Below are 19,695 nucleotides of genomic sequence, written 5' to 3'. Positions count from 1 at the left end.
TGTAGACATCGCGAGGAAGTTGCATCCCTGAGGAAGAGAAGACCAAACACAAATTTGTAGTTCAGGGAACTGTACTGTGCTCCAGGGGGCAAAATAGTCCAAACAGTTTATTCTAAATTGGACAGCCTGGCAGCTTGCTCAGAAGTTTCTGTCCTGAGGTCTCTGGTGAGTTGTATTACCCAAATCATCTCTGCTGCTCTGTTACCGCTTCTGCTTGTTTTTATCCAGAAGGCTTTTGAGGTACATATGTGTATAACACATTTATAAGAAGTAGCTTTCCCATATCCAGTCAAGGGCTTTCTGTGAAGGATTATAAAATGCACCTATGGTGAAAAGCCTTTTCAAGAGCCGACTGAAGACTCATTGGAAATACTGAAAGGTGGGGAATATGAACCACAGAGCCAGAAAACAGCAGATCCACAGAAAGAACTAACATCCCTCAACAAAGGGGTTAGATCCTCAGCAACAATAATGGGAACTGAGCACCCAAATCCCGGATGCTGCTGTGCAAATCTCAGTCATACAGGATATACAAGCCCCCAGGGAAGGGGAGATGACAGCTAAGCAAGGCAGGCACTGACACTAAGGTACACCATTTCTCCTGACAGGACTCTAGAAGATTGTTTATCCTAAAGCGGAGCAGAAATATTCCAGTTCTTGAAATGTCTGACCTAACACAAAAACTATATCATTTTTATCTCTCTGTATTTTCATCAGGCACAAAACACTGGTACTTGATTTTTTAAAATAGATGCTCTTACTTAATCAGTTTCTCTGTATGTATTAAACTAGAACTTAGGTGCACACACGCAAAATTAAAGCAAATGTACAGGTACAGGAAGGATGCAACCTGCTTTTGCCTTTTCTGCTCATCCATTTTGGAGCTTCACGTGTATACAAGTCAGTGAATATTTTAAATGAAAACATAATCTCCTTTGCAAATTTGGCTTGTTATGACCCATTGAATTATTATGTACCATATAAAAATATTTGCAAATTTGTTACTGGTTACAAAGGCTATGTTTTTATATGCTTGGGAAGGATTCCAATTAAATCTTTCAGAGCCACAACTCTGCAGTGCAGAGAGTGTGATCTGACTTTGGGTAAGAATGTAGGAACTGTCTTTGTGCGATGCAATGCAGCGTCACAGGCTATATCTTGAGCAGAAACTTAAATTCCATTCAGGCTAGCAGATGAAAACTGATTGCATTTTAAACCAGCAGCGGGCTGAGAACATTGACTGCAAAGACAGATGCCATCGCTTGAGTAAGTTCAGATTGGATGCTTTATGTATAAAAACATTTTACACACGGCATAATTAAAGCACAATAATCTAAGGAGATGGGAGCTACATTTAAAATGGGGCAAGTTCTCAGCTGGATAACTCAGCATAGTTTTCTCTGACTTTACAGATTGGTTAAGAACCAGAATCTCTACATCTAATGAGTGAAAGCTGTGTATTAGAATCAAAATTGTAAAAAAAAATCATAAGGATGATTTACACTTCTCCATACTGCTCAGTCAAGCTGACAACATTTATAAAATAAATAAACAGTGGGGAGGAAAGTTACATTTTAAAGTCAGTTTCTAGTTACTTTCAGTTTCTCTGAAAACTTGAACAAAGAGCAACAAGCTCGTGGGTTTAAAGAGCAAATGGAAAGGAAATGGTTGTATCCAAACTATAAAGTCCCTCATTTCACCTAAAATAAACTAACTAAAACAACAAAAAAACCCAGGTTTTCAAACTGTTTTTCTCATTAAGAAGGCCTTACGATTTTAACAAACCTATATTTTGATCCTAAAATTACGATAGTATTCCTTGAAACCTCAAGAAGGGAAATTTTTTTGTGTATTGAAACAGAAGAACTTACAAAAATAATAATTAAAATATAGGTATGTGACACATTCAATACAAGGCCTGTTCCTGTTTCTGCTGGCTGCAATAGCATTGCTCTTGGTACTGAAGACAAAAGGGGACTCTTGCCGTCATATGTATGGCATATATATTCTATAAATAGCACCACTTGATTTAATGTGAACCCTTCTAGATTCTTGTGATTCACCAGTATGGTGAACTGGTTATTGCTATTTTAAAGTTTTCTGACTTTTCCATGCTATCCTAAAGAGAAACAAAAAACCTCTAGAATATTCTTTCTCTTGATCCTGTGGCATGTGATATAAAGTATATGAAAGAGGGCTGCTATTAAAGATTCTCTGTTTTGCCTCCAGTTGGAAACCAGTGAACAAATACTTTAGTTCATGGGACAACTTCTGCCTTCCATCTGTTAAATGTCTTGCTGAATCACCGATGTTGTTAATCTGTACACGTTGTTCAGAAAGCAGTCAAATTTCAGGTCACTAAAAATCATTTTTGGATCTGTTCCTTTGAGTTATGGCATCGACACCTAGATGAACAGGAACAGAGTTGGCTTCCGGTGTGTAGTAAAACCACTGAAAAACAATGCTGCTGTGAGAGAAATGGTTTCCTGGGTAGAATTTGGTTGGTTTTCCCTGTGCAGTCTTCTAAAGGCTTCTGAAAGTGTCTTCTAAAGCAGAGCATTTACGCCAACCAAAGAGTCACTACATTTGCAGCTTGTTTTGCAGAATTTCTCTTTATAAGCAGCAGGCTTTGGAAGTTACATGATTTGAAGTCATTTTGTGTAAAAGCAGTTGTTAGCACAGTGACCATGCTTTTAATATGATCCCTTCAATGTACACAGTACGTAAACATGTTTTAACTATTCTATTTCTTTCTAAATATCTCTAAATAATTTCTATATATTTTTGTATGCATAGGTACTAAACCCTTTCAAATACATTTTTGCATTATGTCGAATGGATTGATCATAAAGAAACATTTTGACATGGAAAAATAGGCTACAACAGAACAATTATCATAAGTCTAGCTAAAGTTCATATTTTTTTAGACTAGATTCTTTTACCCCCTTGCTCCTTTCAGAAATACGCATTTTAAAAAATTGGTTTCCTTTGGTTTGTTTGTTATTTTATTCCTAATGCTTCTCATCTGCCATCTAGTAAAGGTCATAGAAATATTAATGTACTTCCAAAGCAAGAGGACCAAAAAGCTTTGCTTTCAACATAGCTTAGAGTATGGGGATGCAAATTGCAAGAAATCAGTGGCCTGTATCTTCTCACAGAATTATTTAGTAATGAATATACCAAGTGAAAGCGAAATGTCTGTTGGGTAAACAATACACATAAACAACTTCATGGTAGGAAAATAAAATGATATAAGAGGCTGTGGTGATCCTAGCCTGAAATCTTGAAAATGACTGGAGAAAATAAGGTACTTATAGAGGAGACAGAAACCAAAAGCACATAATAACTGGAAACTTTGTTTTGTTTCACTGTAGATGGAAAGATATTTTATTTAATAAATTACAATTAAAAATAGAAAAACATCATGACGAAATAGACAATTTGTGTTGCTTTCAGAAATTATTTGAGAGATAAAGTGTGATTTACTTGAAGAAGTTTGGTAGAGCAAAGAAGGAAACAAAGTTTAAGTGGGGTATTCCCCTCCACTGGTGGCTCCTTGTTTTGAGTCTCAGCATCTCTCAGCCACGGCCATCTTTCCTCTCCCTCCTGCTGTGCGGGACTCAACATCCTTGTCTTACGCTTTAGAACAGTACTTTGTGTTTTCCCCAGTGTGTGGGAATGCAAAGCAGCCTTGCAAAGTGTGTATCGAGCCACCGCAGAGGAGTTTGTGCCCAAAATACTGACCTGTCTTGTGCTGAGGCAGGACAGCTGCTTATCAACTCATCCATGGTCCATTTGTACTTAGAAAATATAATTGCTGGCTTTGTAGTAAGGAGTGAGGACACCCCTTCCCTTGCAGATACTGTTGCGTGACTTTTAATGACAGTAAGAAGCCGAGACTGTGCCTCATATCTTCTCTGAAAAACAGCAGCTCTGAGATCAGCCTGAGGAAATGTGTCTCAGTGAGGGCTGAGATGGAAAATACCCACCCAAATCATCCCCTCATTTACTAAATTTGATTTTCATTGGAGGTTTCTCAGAGAAATAGGAATCAAACCTAAATGTAGTTGCTTATGGGACCCGACAAAACTGTTGCTGCTGCTGTGTGTTCATTACTTAATCTAATAATGAGCGTATGTAGTATGTTTATGACATATATATACACATAGGCCCAAAAGTCAAAGGTCTTCAGGCACCCACGTTCCACTTACTGGTGGTTTCGTTTGCCTGCATGTGCAACTTCGGAGCATCGCTAACTCAGCAGCTAGGTAACCACCATAAGTGGTGTTCTTTTCACCATGGCTTATTACTGCAATCCTCTGACAGTATCCTCTCTCTGCTACCATTAAAAAGATAACAATCAGGTTCCATCTTTAGATAAAAGGCAATGTATGGCTCCTTGTTGTCACTCTGCATGAAACAAGTCTGTATGTGTAAATGTTACATACACTCATTAATTTAGGATTTTGCCATGAATTTCTTCAGCATTCTCACAATTGGAATACAAAATGAGATTTCCAGGATTTCCTAATAAAGATCTAAACCACACAAGTGGCAGTATGAAGGAATTCAATGGAACTATTCACATGAGTAAAATTACCTTTGTACAGCTTCCCTCATTTTTGATGTGGCCCTTTGATTCAAGAAATCATCCCTATATAACAAAGTACTTGCAGACAAAGCTGAGCACAAGCACATTGCTGGCTCTTAATTATAGAACAGCACACCCCTTTCTGAATCCGGTGGTGTAAACCTTCTCGTTTATATCAATGACCACTAAAAAGCCTATAGATCACTCATTTAACACCACTTAAATGAGTTAACTGTTTCGTTGCTGATAGGAAGTCTAACAATATGCAAATATTGCAGTTATTCAGTAAAGCAAGGACGTATCTATTAAATACAGACATTTCCTTCAACAAAAACCTTTGAGTATTTAATTATTTTTAGTTAAAAAAAAAAATCTTAGACTTTCTCCTTAAAAACTGAGCTAAGTTTCTTATAGGACCTCTTATGCTTGTTTTGAAGCAAAAACATCCAATGTGTTCTGCACAGGCTGAAATTAAAACTCTCAGCCGATAAAATTACTTGCAGCTCTCTATCATGTTCAGTTCACCAGTGACTGCCAGTCAATTCAGGATAAAAATCCTACCCAAGATTGGAAAGAAGTCCAGTCCAGTTAACCAGGCACAGACCTGACAGTTAGGGCTTTCCAATTTACCTACATCATGCTCCCAGTTCTCTTTACCTTCACCTCCTCCACACACACACTCTTTTAGCATGGGGATAAGAGCACCTTGCTTTGTGAAGTAACAAAATCAAGGAGGAAAAGGGATACACAAAACCTAAGTGCTCCTACTATTATTCTGTATTGAAATTAAAAGACAAGATAGTTTCTTTTCCTGTGAGCTCTACATTGCTCTTGCTATTTCTCCATTTGTCTAATTCCAGTCCTAACCTGAAGAGCTGTTAGTGTGAAATCTCATAGAACTTCCTAGGCTCATTTCCATATTTTTTTGCTGACAGCCTTGCATGGGACAATTAAATAATTTGGGTAAGCAGTCACCCCAATCAAAATATTTTCCAGTTAATTAGCAGATCAGATATCAGTGAAAAAAGCATATAATTGTATTAGCCACCATCAGTTTGACACAGTAAACATGCTAGTATGTACACATCTTAAATAATGACACAGTCAGCAGGCTGTAAATCAAACTAATTTACACTTAAATTAATTAGAGAATAAAAAAGAAATGACTGGAATGACTGAAGATTTTGTAGAAGGCAAGCCGCATCACAAATGTAAGTGATTAAAAATAAAAGTCTTAATGACAGTCTTGATAAAGCTACCTAAATGCAAGGTAACTCAAACTACTTACCTTATCAGGAAACTGGACAAGCTCCAAGCAAAAAAAAATAATTAAAAGAAAGCAAAAGCATCCACTGACTTCAGTGCTATGTAAATCAAACTGCAGCTTTCTAATGGCTAAGGATTATAGAATCATAGAATCATAGAACTTTTGGGTTGGAAGGGACCTTTAAAGGCCATCTAGTCCAACCCCCCCACAGTGAGCTGGGACACCTTCCACTAGACCAAGTTGCTCAGAGCCCCGTCCAACCTGACCTGGAATGTGTCCAGGGATGGGGCAGCTACCGCCTCTCTGGGCAACCTGGGCCAGTGTTTCACCACCTTCACTGGGAAAAATTGCTTCCTTATAGCTAGTTGAAATCTGCCCTCTTTTAGTTTAAAACCATTACCCCTTGTCCTATTGCAACAGGCCCTGATAAAAAGCCTGTCCCCATCTTGTCTATAGGCCCCCTTTAAGTACTGGCAGGCTGCAATAAGGTCTCCCTGGAGCCTCCTCTTCTCCAAGCTGAACAACCCCAACTCTCTCAGCCTGTGCTCATAGGAGAGGTGTTCCATCCCTCTGATCATTTGTGTGGCCTCCTCTGGACCCACTCCAACAGGTCCGTGTCTTTCCTGTACTGAGGGCTCCAGAGCTGGATGCAGGACTCTGGGTGGGGTTTCACCAGAGCGGAGTAGAGGGGCAGAATCCCCTCCCTCACCGTAGGTGCATGGAGGGCAATATATACCTAAAGCAGAGGTCAGGTGGGATTTAATTACTCAAATCAAAAACTGAGATTAATTCTTCTCCCCACAATATACATCAAGCTGCACAACAGCCAGTGCAACCTGAAGTTAACCCTTTGGCCTGAAAGTTCCCTAGACACTGAGGCTGTGTCCACACTGGTGAATTAAAACACATCAAGGGCCACTTGAACACATCAATGGCACTTGGGTCAAGGAACGGCCAATATCCACACTGTTAACTCAACGAGACTCCAAAACAAGAATACCACCAGTAAGAAGAATTGGTAAATCCTGCCAATTTCCAAATTTATGTCTGAGATGTTTTTGGGTGGGTGGAGAAGAATGCTGTTTGTCATGAACTAAAAATGTGCCATACACCATGCTAAACACCTAATAGTATAGCTGGTCCAGTTATACAGTCAGGAAGAATCCCTAGTGGTGTTTAATTTGCTCACACCGAAACATCTGCAGAAATTTGCTTCAGAGCTTGCACAGAATTACCTGACACAGTGCACACATAAGCCAGATCAAGTTCTAGAAACCAGCAGTAACGGTAAAGAAACAGATTCCTCAAGCAGCCTGTCCCCTGTGAATTAGGATATGTCCTTGGGAAGAAAAGATGTGGGTAGGATTCACAGCTGCAATGGGAATAAAATGGCCATAAGCCTCAGAAAAGAATCATGGAGTCATAAAAAATGTAGTTTGGAGTGGAGCTCTGGAGGTTGTCTGTATAAACCCCCTGTTCAAACTGAGGCCAACAGTGACGGCAAAGCTAGTGGCTCTGGGCCTTGCTCAGCTGGATTCTGAAAAATATCACGGAATGGAGACTCCACAGCCTCTCTGGGCAATGAGTTCCTGTGCTTCCCAACTCTCCCTGTGAGCATCTTTTCCTTGTGTTGTCTTTGTGACAGTTTGGGACCCTTGCCTCATGTCATTTGGCTTGCACCTCACAGAAGCATCTGGCTCTGTCTCTTCTGTAACCTTTATTTGGTTAGTTGAAGACTGCAATTACTCTCTCCCATCTGACTCTGTTTTTTTCTTCAGGCTAAAGTCACCCAGTTCCCTACTCCTTAGGTGAGTGCTCTAGCCCTGCGACCACCTGTGTGGACCATCTCTGGACACTCTCCGATTTGTCAGTAGTAACCTCCCCTACCTCCAGGCAGCTTATGGTTTGCCAGGCCTTGCTGAATCCGTTAAACTAGGAGACTACTGAACTTCCATACCACGTAAAGGAGATGTGGAAAGAGGGAGGAAAGAAAGGAAAGTAGCTTTTCCAGGTTATTTTTCCACCAGAAAGTCCCTTGCAGAATTTTTTTAGTTGTAAATGCTATAATCCTCAGCAAACAATAGATTTTTATATACAGACACAGTAAGTATGCTGGTAGGTGTATGCATCTGTGTGTGTATACATTACATATATGGATACATATCTCCCACTGGCTGAGTTAAAGTGGCTACACACCAAGTGTTTCAGACAGTCCATCTGCAGGTTCTCACCTGCACCTGCAGCTCCTGCCTCTCTTTAGGCACTCTTTCCCACGTTCCCTTTGTCTAAATTAACGATGTGGTTTCCCCTATGAGATGGGGATACCTCAAAATTTGACCCTGCGCTACCTTTAGGGCACTTATGCTCCTCTTCTGGTTTGGCCTTGAGTGACTGCTCATTATAAGAGAATTTACCTACATATTCATTTCTGCACTGCCCCAGGAGCGGTATGTTACCTTGCAACCCTAAGCCCCCTTCCCCAGAGGCAGTTCTGTAGCATGGACACTATCTTTCAGCCCATGAAAGGGTATCAATTGACTTGCAACAACTAACCTGCTTCCATACACCGCTCGTTGGCACTGTGCTATGAATTTCCTTTATATCAGCTACGCCTCACTTCAACTTACCTGTCAAGTGGGCTAATGAAATGCACTGCTACAGTCCAGCCACATTAAAAAAAAAAAACACAAAAATCCACCAACGAAAAAACCCCACTGCCCCAATTCTGGAGTACTGAATAGCAGAGAAGAATCTAATATGACAGAGACAGGCTCCCATCACATTTGTAAAACTTTCCCAGGAAGGAGATCCTGTCCACTTTCAAAAGTTCCTCATCTATCCAGACGTTTCAGTTAGAGCTGTGTTTTTGTATATAATAAATTGCTTCTAGTTGGCTGAAAATCATTTTTTAGCTCTTATCTCTGTGATCAGTTACCTCTGCTGTTCTCTAATGGCCTTCACCTCATTATGCAACTAGTCATTAAAAGCTTAGTATCCAGTACAATGGTAGCTTATGTAAAGTGATCTATGAGAGCTTTATATAGGCTTACCAGCCGCAGCCTTAATTTTACTCATTCGTCTTAATTTTTTGTAATCATTTTTTGTAAAGAGGGTATAATGTCAGGCATGCTTCCCTGCTACTGACAGATCCAATCTAGCAGATAATTACCATAAGGAAATTGATGCTTTAGTGTGCAGGGGAGAATTTAATTTACTCAGACATCCTACAGTACAATGCATTCCAAAAGATATGAGGATTTAAGTTTTTAAGAAATTAAATTTCACTATTTAACATGATTACTTATGTTGAACATCATTAACTAGCTTTTTTTTTAACTGTTTGATATAATTACAAGAACAGTTATTTGGTCTAAAATGCAAAGTCGTCTTTAAATAAGGGTTAAGGATCCATGAAGTACAGAAAAGAAGGTTGCATTCTTTCTCTCCCCTTGTCCAACACCAGCCTTCCAGCAACAGCGTTAAAAAAATCTATAGAAATTAACTGAGCTAGTGCATGAACTGTAGAGCTTTTTCCAATGATGTTTTAATAGATCCTTTGTTATCAGCCCACTCCACCTCAATTCCATCGGTCAGGAAAGCCTCTTTAGTCCTATTCACAAACACAAATTGCCTATAATGTTTCAAAAATGATAGAACCATGAAGAAGTTGCTGAGATTTCAATTAAGCAAGGTGATTAACTTATGTTTAATTTTGGGCATTTGATTACTTCAGGAGAAATCCATGGAATTTAGAATAAGATTAATTTAATTAATCTCTATAAAACTGCTCTCCATGAGGAAGTATTCTTTCTAACCTATAGCATATATACCTTGCAAGCAGAACACAGAGAGCACAACCAGGAAGGCCCAGAAGGTTGGATCTTCTGAAAAATAATTTTTTAAGATCCTGAAAAGCCTTCCTCTATGAAGTCCAGAAGCTTTGTTTTCATCACTGATTTTCCTTATTAATAATATTCCAACCAGAAAATTAGATCAACGGAATTTTGTAAGCCTTTTTTCTTCTTTGTTTGAAGTTTTGCTAAACATTTTAAGACAACTTTTCCTTCTTTCCATTTCAAAAAATACAAAATTGTCAAGAGCGTATGACAAGTATCTGAGAGTTGCAGGATCTATCAATAGAATTTGAATAACATCTGCAGCTACGTCATCCTCATAACTGTTGCACAAGCAGGGCTGATGCAGATTTTGAATATTCTCTTAGGACGCATTTTTCCTTCTGGATTAAAGTGCTGTCTCCAAGGATAAGAAGCCCCTATCACATGACACTTTAGAAATTATGCTGGCCAGAACCTTGACTGACACCCAGTCAGGACCGGGGGCATCTTTGCTTTACCCTGCAGAAAGCCCTTGGGTTCCTGACCACCCACAGTCTGATGAGCATTTCTAGATGGTACAGAAGACTTCTGATCGGGCAGTATTTTCTCTTATTCTTTATTATTTAAATAAAAGACATTAAAAACAAAGAAAGAATTATTTCAATAGGGATAGACTAAGGTCAACTGTCGGTGCCTCAGATAACCTACTTGAAAACAGCTTCTGTCTGTCTTTTCTTAAAACAGCTTTGTCAAAGGCACCCTTTCCATATTTGCAGAAGAGAAGCTAAGAAACTGTAAATAGGAGGAGGGAATTATATGACTCAGTATTATTTCTAAAATAAAAGGTAAAACCATGCCATTTTTAGCTACAGCCATAGATACACCATGTAAAATGGAAAGAGCATAATGTCAGCAATGACATAATCTCTCACTTCGAAGTAGTTGTTTTTTAGAAGAACTGCACTTGTAAAAATGCCCCAAAATGCAGGAAAGGGCTAGTCAATAACAGCAGGAGCACAGAGGATATGACAATGTGCTCTTACACAGTCTGAAGGGGCTGCATGTCACTGGAGTCAACACCTCTCCCAGGTCACGGCTTTCTGGGGGGTGGATAGCTAACGGGGATGGAGGAAGCGAGAGGGAGAGCCAGTGCCTCTAACAGACATTGCCTGCCGTGGTGCTCTATTCGGGTTACTTCTCTTCCAAGTGAGCAGATCCACTTACACTGGAAAATATTTTCTCCTCGGTTTTTAACCATGATCAAGCTTCTGCTAGCAAAATTCTTCTACAGAATTTCTTAGTTTTAAAGGAACTACTTCACTTTCTGAAGCTTGCCAAAAGTCCACCAGCTTCCATAAAAATCCCTTGCTCTGAGAAGGGATCCTGCCTGGTACATATTTGCCTAACCACTGAGCTTGGCTTGTCTGTGCCTCAGAAAGGGGGGCTTTGGCAGCTGAGGAGATGGACAGCTGGGGAAGGTACATTTACCATCTGTGCAAACACATCAAGGCTTCTCTCCTGCAGGTGTTTGCAGAAATCCTAGTCCTAAAACTTTCAAAATAAGTAGATGAAAAACGAGGAGATTCAACGGGCCCTCAACAGTATCCCTAGCTGTATTTTGTGCATCATTTTCTACCTTAGACAGCCTGGACGGGAACTTGGTTAGTGCATGACATCCTAGCTGTGCCTTTGCTGGGCACTGCATTGCCTGCTCTCAAACATGTGATTGTCTATAGGCACCTTACAAACTTACATATACAATATCTGTATGGAGCATGGTGCACACATACATACTTATACATATTTTTACTATATATGTATAAACTTGTATATAAAAGTATACATAGTGTAAAAAGTATACACTTTATGTACCATATATAAAAGTATATAAACACACACTTCAGCTGTTTACTAAGCATTCACAGATGCATGTTGCTGTCAAGACCAACCCATCAGCCTTCAAGCCTAGGAATTATTCTGCTCTTTTTATAATGACTTTTTTTTTATCTTACACCATCCCCAGAGCTGTGAAAAAAGGGTGAGATTTTTTTATTCTGTTTTTGGGGTTTTTTGTCAGAGAGAAGTGTGTTTTCCCTTCCCCTGGTACTCAGAAGACAGTTTTACCTCACATTTCCAAAAAGGTTCACGCAGAGGCCAGGTGCGGAAATTTTTAACCTGAGGGGTGAAAGTTTGAGCGAGCGGTTTAGGTGGGTGACCGAGAAGAGTGGGTTAGAGTGGAAGTTATTGCACAGCATTAACAGAGACATGTAGGGGGATATCACTCCTGTAATAGATTGGTTTATTAATGAGAATATGTAACAGGGTATGCTGTATCCTTTCCACATCTAACAAAACCCCTAATTTCCACTGAAAGGTAATCAGAGACTATTTTTTACCCTGGCAGGTGCCATTACCTTTTTTCTTTGTGATTCTGTGATTCTTTCCTTTTTTTTTTTTTTTTTGGCTAAAAGAGTGAGCAGTTTGATGTCACTTTTTTTAGTCAGAGAAAGAAAGATGACATCCTCTGCACCTGCACAGAGCCAGGACTGGACTCCCAGGGATTTCCTAGGAAAATCCTCTGGAGTCTGGAGAAGGATTTCCCTGGGAGAGCCGAGTCTTGCCTATCTGCCTGAGGTCTTCGGGATCCTGGTGTTCAGAAGACACGAGGTTATTGTTCATGAAACAATCCAGAAAAGTAAAATCCCATGGTCCAGGATACTCTTTGGCTAGGGCTGCATGAGGCAGAGCCTGTCACTGCATGCTGTGGGCAGCCAGGGGCACGTCTGGAGAGAGCACCATTTTGGGTGGAATATGGATTTGAAAGGCAGATTTGGTAACTATGAGGGAGTTGCGTTTCACTCACGAGAGAAGGCCAGACAGCTTCTCATCTTGCTTCTTTATTAAGAGACAGCATATACACTGGCTCTAGAATAAGCTCCCTCCCTCGGTGGAAATGGCAGGCCTCTCTCCTGCCTTTCTGCTGTACAGCAGCCATACAACTCATGCTGCAGGGCCCTGGCTCCTCAGGAGGTGTTGAGACAAGTGTACAGCCATGACAGTGACATTTCACTGCCGCCACCTCCAGGGCAGTACCACAATGGGGGCACTGCGAGACCACTTGGGCGCTCCTGCTGCCCTGGAGGGCAGCCATTTTGTAGCAGTTACAAATCCCGTGCTGATATTCGCCCCTAGGGAGAGTCCCTGTAAAATTATGTCAGGGCCCTGAGAGCACTAATGGGTCTTAATGGCCCTGAGTAACTTTATCTGGGGCCTTCACCCACCCCTTTGCCCATGGGCTAGAGCCCCATCGCAGGCACCCAGCCTGCCCTGCTGCCCCACAGCGAGCTCAGGCCTGTGGGGCCTGGCCTCCCTTCATACCAGGCCCCAGCGGGGCTGCCCCTCAGAGGTCTGTGCCCAGCTGTGTCGGGCACAGTCACCACCAGGCCCTCGGTGGCCTCATCCTCCACAGCTGCGCAAAGCCAAGGGTGGTTTGGGGGGCAGCAGGTGAGTCCCTGCCCGTCCTCACTCAGGTGTGGTGGCACTGGAAAGCAGAGGGAGGGAAGCCTCATCCCAAGCAGCACATATCTTCAAGCTGTGCAAAGGTATGTGCTTTATACTGTTTTTTTAAGGTATGGGGCTGTGAAAAGGTTGCTTAAAAGTTAATATTAAGTTAGTCTTAAAAAAAACATAAAAAATTACCCTATAATAGATTTTTCCTTAAGGCTTTCTCTGAGTTAAATTCATTTCAATTCTGGTTTTCTTGTCATTAAGTAAATGAGTTTGCGGCTTTTAATTTAATAATTATGTTTTATTGCAGCTGAGGCTGTCTAATATAATAGAGGGCAGATTGAGGTTTTTTTCTTCAACTGTGAACCCTATGTCTTTCCTGGAGCCTTCTGCAGCAGTTGTGCCACCATTTCCAAAGAGGTGGCAGTCGCTGGCCCCCATTCTACAAATAATTATGCGTGTGCTTACCTTCATCATGTTAGAGGTTTCTGTTAATTGCAATAATGTTGCTTGTTCCAGTAAATATGTACATAAACAGGCCTAGCAAATAGCTAGATAATGCCCTTTTCTGATATTTTGACTTTTCTGGAGAGGAAGAGATGAGAGAGATGGGTGGCCCCAATGCAGCTGCAGGGTTGCCTGAGGGAAGGGAGCTTTCCCAAGTGCTTGGGAAAGCTCGAGACTGAGACCCACTGCTGCTTTCGCCCATGACATTATCAGCACAGCCAGGCTGACAAGCCTTCCCAGGCCATACAGTTGCTCCAGCAAAAACCCCTGGAGCGGAAAATTCAGCGTGCCCCACATTTGACATAGCCTTCATCCCTGAATCGTAATTACTCATCTGCAAATTCCCTACTCAAGGAAGAAATAGTAAGGGAAGATTGAGGTTTGGGGAAGGACAGGAAATGAGCATGCTGACAGTGTGGGAAAGATTGCAACCAAAGCAGTGAACCTTGACAACTTTGAGAAAGAGGGAGATGCAGTTGGAAAATACAATGGCTGGAGGAAGAAGTGGAGATGAGGATAAAATGGCTGGTGACAGCAGGGAAAGAGTAAAGGGAAGGGGCTTAGAGGTGCATGTGAGTTAAGGGGCAGAGCACAAATATCTATTTGTCAAAGAAGAGAAGCAAGTGCTTGCATGTGTGAACAGGTAGGAAAGGATAAGTGTATGGGGGTATTAGGTAAAAGTTTCTTTCTACTAAGGGCAAAGTCAAAATTCCCATGGCTTTATAAGCAGATGGTCTTGCGTTTGCAGAAAACTTAAGAAAAGATAGGGAGAAAATTTGCTATTACTGAATTAATTGAAAACCATTGAGTGCAGAGTTGGGTAAATACTAACCATGTGAAAATAGGCCACACACATTATCTAGAGACAACTCTACTGAAAAATTTAAGTCCCTTCTCCCCACTCCCCAAACCAAAACAGGAAAAAAACCCCAAACTCCAGCCTCACTAAGCTGTCTGAAATGTCATGAAGCTAGACATCAGAACTGGTTTGGGGTTTTGTTTTCTACTTTGGACATTAACCTCAAGAGGTGGAGGAAAAGAATATCATACATCTAGGAGCTAAAGCTGGAAGAGACTCTGCTTCTGTCCCAGTAACCACCATACCGTTTGGTATGAACATCTATAGTAACTTGTATTCTTACCGTTCTGAACTCTGCCAGCCCTTGGACTATTACCCACTACTACTCTTCCAAGTGGGTGGCGATGAAGCCACAATGCACAGTCCAATGGTGATCAAAAGAGACTTCAGGGCCTTGGGACAGTTGGTAAGGGAGTCTGGAGCACAGGTTATTTTTTCCTCTCTCCTTCCAGTTGCGGGCAGCAACATAGGAAGAAACAGACGGGCCCAGTCTGTTAATACATGGCTCTGTGGCTGGTGTCACCACAACAGTTTCGGGTTTTTCAATAATGGCATGGGCTACATGGCACTGGGCTTGCTGGCATCAGCTGGAATTCACCTTTCTCAAAGGGGGAAAAGGATCTTTGCTCACACGATAGTGGGGCTCATTGATAGAGCTTTAAACTAGACTTGAAGAAGGAGGGGGATAATACCAGGCTTGCCCATGACAAGCTGTGGGATGACATGCCAAGATTAGAGGAATGGGGTGCTAGTGAGGGCCTTCAGCCTGTTGCTCTGACACATGCTGGCTATACTACGGCACACTTCAAGTCTTACAGAGTTGAGCCAGGAGCTCCTGAGGTAATAAGGACAGGCGAGGAAGGAGGGGCAGAGGTGTTGCCCTCTACATCAAGAAATGGATGGAGTGTGAAGAGCTCTCTCTGAAGAATAGCCACGAGCAGGTTGAAAGCTTATGGGTAAGAATCAGAGACTGAGGCAACAAAGGGAACCTTGTGGTTGGTGTCTACTACAGGCCACCTGACCAAGGGGAGTCTATTGACAAAGCCGCTTCACTCCAGCTACAGGAGGCATCACGCTCACAGGCTCTTGTCCTGCTGGGGGACTTCAACCACCCCAACATCTGCTGGAGAAGTAGCATGGCGAGCTGTAGGCAATCCAGGATACTCCTGGAGTGCATGGAGGATAACTTCCTATGCCAGGTAACAGCCCTACCAGAGGGGGTGGTAGGTCTGATACTGGACCTGTTGGTCACCAACACAAGTGAGCTAACTGGTGATGTCAAGATTGGAGGCAGCCTGGGCCACAGTGATCATGCACTGCTGGAGTTCGCAGTCCTGAGGGACATGGGGCAAAGAAAGAGTGAAGTCAGGACCCTGAATTTTAGGAAAGCAAACTTCCAGCTCTTCAGAGAGTCAGTCAATAGGACCCCCTGGGAAACTGCCTTCAGGAACAATGGAGTGCAACAGAGCTGGCAGATCTTTAAGGACACTTTCCACAGAGCGCAAGAGCTCTCCATCCCCAGATGTAAGAAGTCAGGAAAGGAAGGCAAGAGACCCCCATGGCTGAGTCAAGAACTACTGGGCAAACTAAAGTACAGGAAGGAAATGCACAGGTGGTGGAAACAGGGACAGGTATCCTGGGATGAGTACAGGGATGGTGCCAGGTTGTGTAGGAATGTGGACAGGAAGGTCAAGGCACAGCTCCAGCTGAACTTGGCAAGGGATGCAAAGAATAATAAGAAGATGCTTCTACAGGAATGTCAGCCAGAAGAAAAAGGTCAAAGAAAGCATACTGCTCTGATGAGCAAGACTGGCAACAAAGGTATGAGGAGAAGGCTGAGGTTCTCAATGACTTCTATGCCTCAGTCTTCACTGGCAGTGTCTCTTCCCACACCTCTTGAGTGGACGGACTGCAAGACGGGGAGTGGAGGAACAAATGTCCCTCCCACTGAAAGAGAAGATCAGGTTCAAGACCACCTGAGGAACCTGAATACGCAAGTCTATGGGACCTGACGAGATGCATCTTAGAGTCCTGAGGGAATTGGCTGATGTAGTTGCCAAGCCACTCTCCATGATATTTGAAAAGTCCTGGCAGTCAGGTGAAGTCCCTGGAGACTGGAAAAAGGGAAACATTGCACCTATTTTTTAAAAGGTTAGCAAGGAGGACCCTGGCAACTACCAATCTGTCAGCCTGACATCTGTTGTGCCTGGGAAGATCATGGAACAGATCCTCCTAGAAGCAATGCTAAGCCACATGGAGGACAGGTGGGTGATTTGAGGCAATCAGCATGGCTTCACCAAGGGCAAGTCCTGCCTTACAGAATCACAGAATCACTAAGGTTGGAAAGGACCTTCAAGATCATCAAGTCCAACCATTAACCCAACGTCACCATGTCCCCTAAACCATGTCCTGAAACGCCACATCCACATGTTTTTTGAATACTTCCAGAGATGGTGACTCCACCACCTCCCTGGGCAGCCTGTTCCAATGCTTGACCACCCTCTCAGTGAAGAAATTTTTCCTAATATCAATCTAAACCTCCCCTGGCACAACTCGTGGCCTTCTATGATGGAGTGACTGGACAGTGAACAAGGAAAGAACTACTGATGTTGCCTTTTGGACTTCTGTAACGCCTTTGACACTGTCCCCCACAACATCCTTCTCTCTAAATTGGAGAGAGATGGATTTGATGGGTGGACTGTTCAGTGGATGAGGAATTGGTTGGATGGTCACATCCAGAGGGTAGTGGTCAACGGCTCAATGTCCAGATGGAGATCGGTGATGAGTGGTGTCCCTCAGGGGTTTGTACTGGGACCAGTACTCTGTAATATCTTCATCAATGACATAGTGAGATAGACTGCACCCTCAGCAAGTTTGCAGAGGTCACCAAGCTAAGTGGTGAAATTGACACACCTGAGGGATGGGATGCCATCCAGAGGGACCTGGACAAGCTTGAGAAATGGGCCCTTGTGAACATCATGAGGTTTAACAAGGCCACGAGCAGGGTCCTGCGCCTGGGTCAGGGCAACCCCCAGTATCAATACAGGTTGGAGGATGAAGGGATTCTGCCCCTCTACTCTGCTCTGATGAGACTCCACCTGGAGTACTGCATCCAGCTCTGGAGCCCTCAGCACAGGAAAGACATGGACCAAAGAGGGGAGATTAAGACTAGCTATAAGGAAGCAATTTTTCACGATGAAGGTGGTGAAACACTGGCACAGGCTGCCCAGAGAGGTGGTAGATGCCCCATCCCTGGAAACATTCCAGTTCAGGTTGGTCGGGGCTCTGAGCAACCTGATCTAGTTGAAGGTGTCCCTGCTTATTGCAGGAAGGTTGGACTAGATGACCTTTAAAGGTCCCTTCCAGCCCAAACTATTCTATGTTTCTATGATTCTATGATATAAGCAGTGGGTTATGTGATTAGCACTTTGCTACTTTTAAGTATTCTTTTTTAATAATCAAAAAAAAGGCTATTAGGAACTGAGCAGTCTTTTCTTCCAGGCATGCACTGTAGTTAAGAGCTGAAAAAATAATTATTCAGATAAACTGTATGACTAATACTCAGATATAAGGTAGACTTACATTGTTGTGGCCTAAAGCTTAACTACTTCTTACAAAGATATGACTTTAAAATTATGATAAAAAAGCCTCTTCAAGTGAGGTCTTTCCTTTTTCAGCATTCTTACATCCAGTTAAATATTCTGATTTATTTTTGTCAGAACTTGATTTATTTGTGATATAGCCAACCAGCATAAAGGCTGTTGCTGACTTCAGTGGGCTTGGAACAGGCCTGTTTGCTAGTACTTGATCAGGTACTTGAACCATGTCTGCATTGAAATCAGAGACAAAGGTATGATATCACACTATTGTGTGACAAATTGACAAAGACAACTGCCCAGCTAGTTTCTCACTAAAGTCACAGAATGTCAGACAGCGACATCCCTGGAGCAGTCACTCTGCTGCAAACTGTGCAAGTACTGTGGTTTGATATTGAGTGGGTGAAAAAGAATCAGACTAGGGGATTGGTAAGTAGGTGCTAGAGAGTAGACAGATAACTATTTAGGGTAGTTCTTCCATGAAAAACTCTGTTATTTTAAAAATAAATCCATCTTTGTAGCCAAATAAAGGAAAAGATTAAAAAAATTCTCCTTTCTATTTCTCTTACTATTACCCTTTTATATGGGAATTCACTCACACTTACATTAATTTTCTTCCTCTTCTATAAGCAATTCGACATCCCCGTGATCTGTTCTTAGATGTCTTATTTTCAAAGAAATTTCCTGCAAGTGAAGAAATTAAAATGAATCATCATAGTCTTCAGTTTGCAGATACCTAAAAACACATGGAAAGGTTTCTTGTATGAACTCAAGTTGACAGTTTAAAGCTTGATAAGAAAGGATCTAGTAAACGAATGTTTAACCATTTTATATTTAGTAGCCTTTGAGATTTCTCCCCAGCTTGGAGACAGAGACTCCAAGTTGGGGAGACATCTTTTGCCCCACAAATATTTCCCTGGTCCGTTGAAAATGGAACATGGGATTAAGACAGCTTTAGATACAAATTGACCTATTGTCTGATCAATAAGGGACTTTCACGAGAGAAGCAGGTTCAAGTCCTCACAGATGAAGAAAACTTCTGAAAGAGTTCTATAAGCATTTAGTTATAAGTAACGTTGCTCACCTTCTGCAGAGATGCTTGGCTTAGATCCCTAATTCACAACTAGGTAGTGTATTCTGAAATGCCTCATGCTCTCCTAGCTGGGTCTGTAACTGCATTCCCCTCCTTGGGAGTTTCTATGTGTTCTAGATAGCTGATGATTTCTGAGCGGTACCATGCTTGAGCACTTACTTCTCTGCATGTATTGTGTAGGGATTTTGAGTGCCCAAGTCACAGCAGTAAACTCTGCTAGATTGCAAGGTGAATGTGTCAGTGCCTTTGTTCTGCAAATCCAGTTTTTGTCTGTATGTCCTAATTCTCCATCTAGGGATAGAAGTACTTTTGGGCATCGAGTATTTTTTTGAGAGATCCTGATTCTTTCCTGGGGGTTTTCAGACAAAAACTAGACTACAAATGTAGGATAAATGTCCCAGATAGTGACTCATTCCAGTTAGCTACACAAGGAGGAGTA

Source organism: Phaethon aethereus, assembly GCF_964289735.1.
Source record: "Phaethon aethereus genome assembly, chromosome: 2".
NCBI lineage: Eukaryota > Metazoa > Chordata > Aves > Phaethontiformes > Phaethontidae > Phaethon > Phaethon aethereus.
This window is presented reverse-complemented; position numbering follows the sequence as displayed.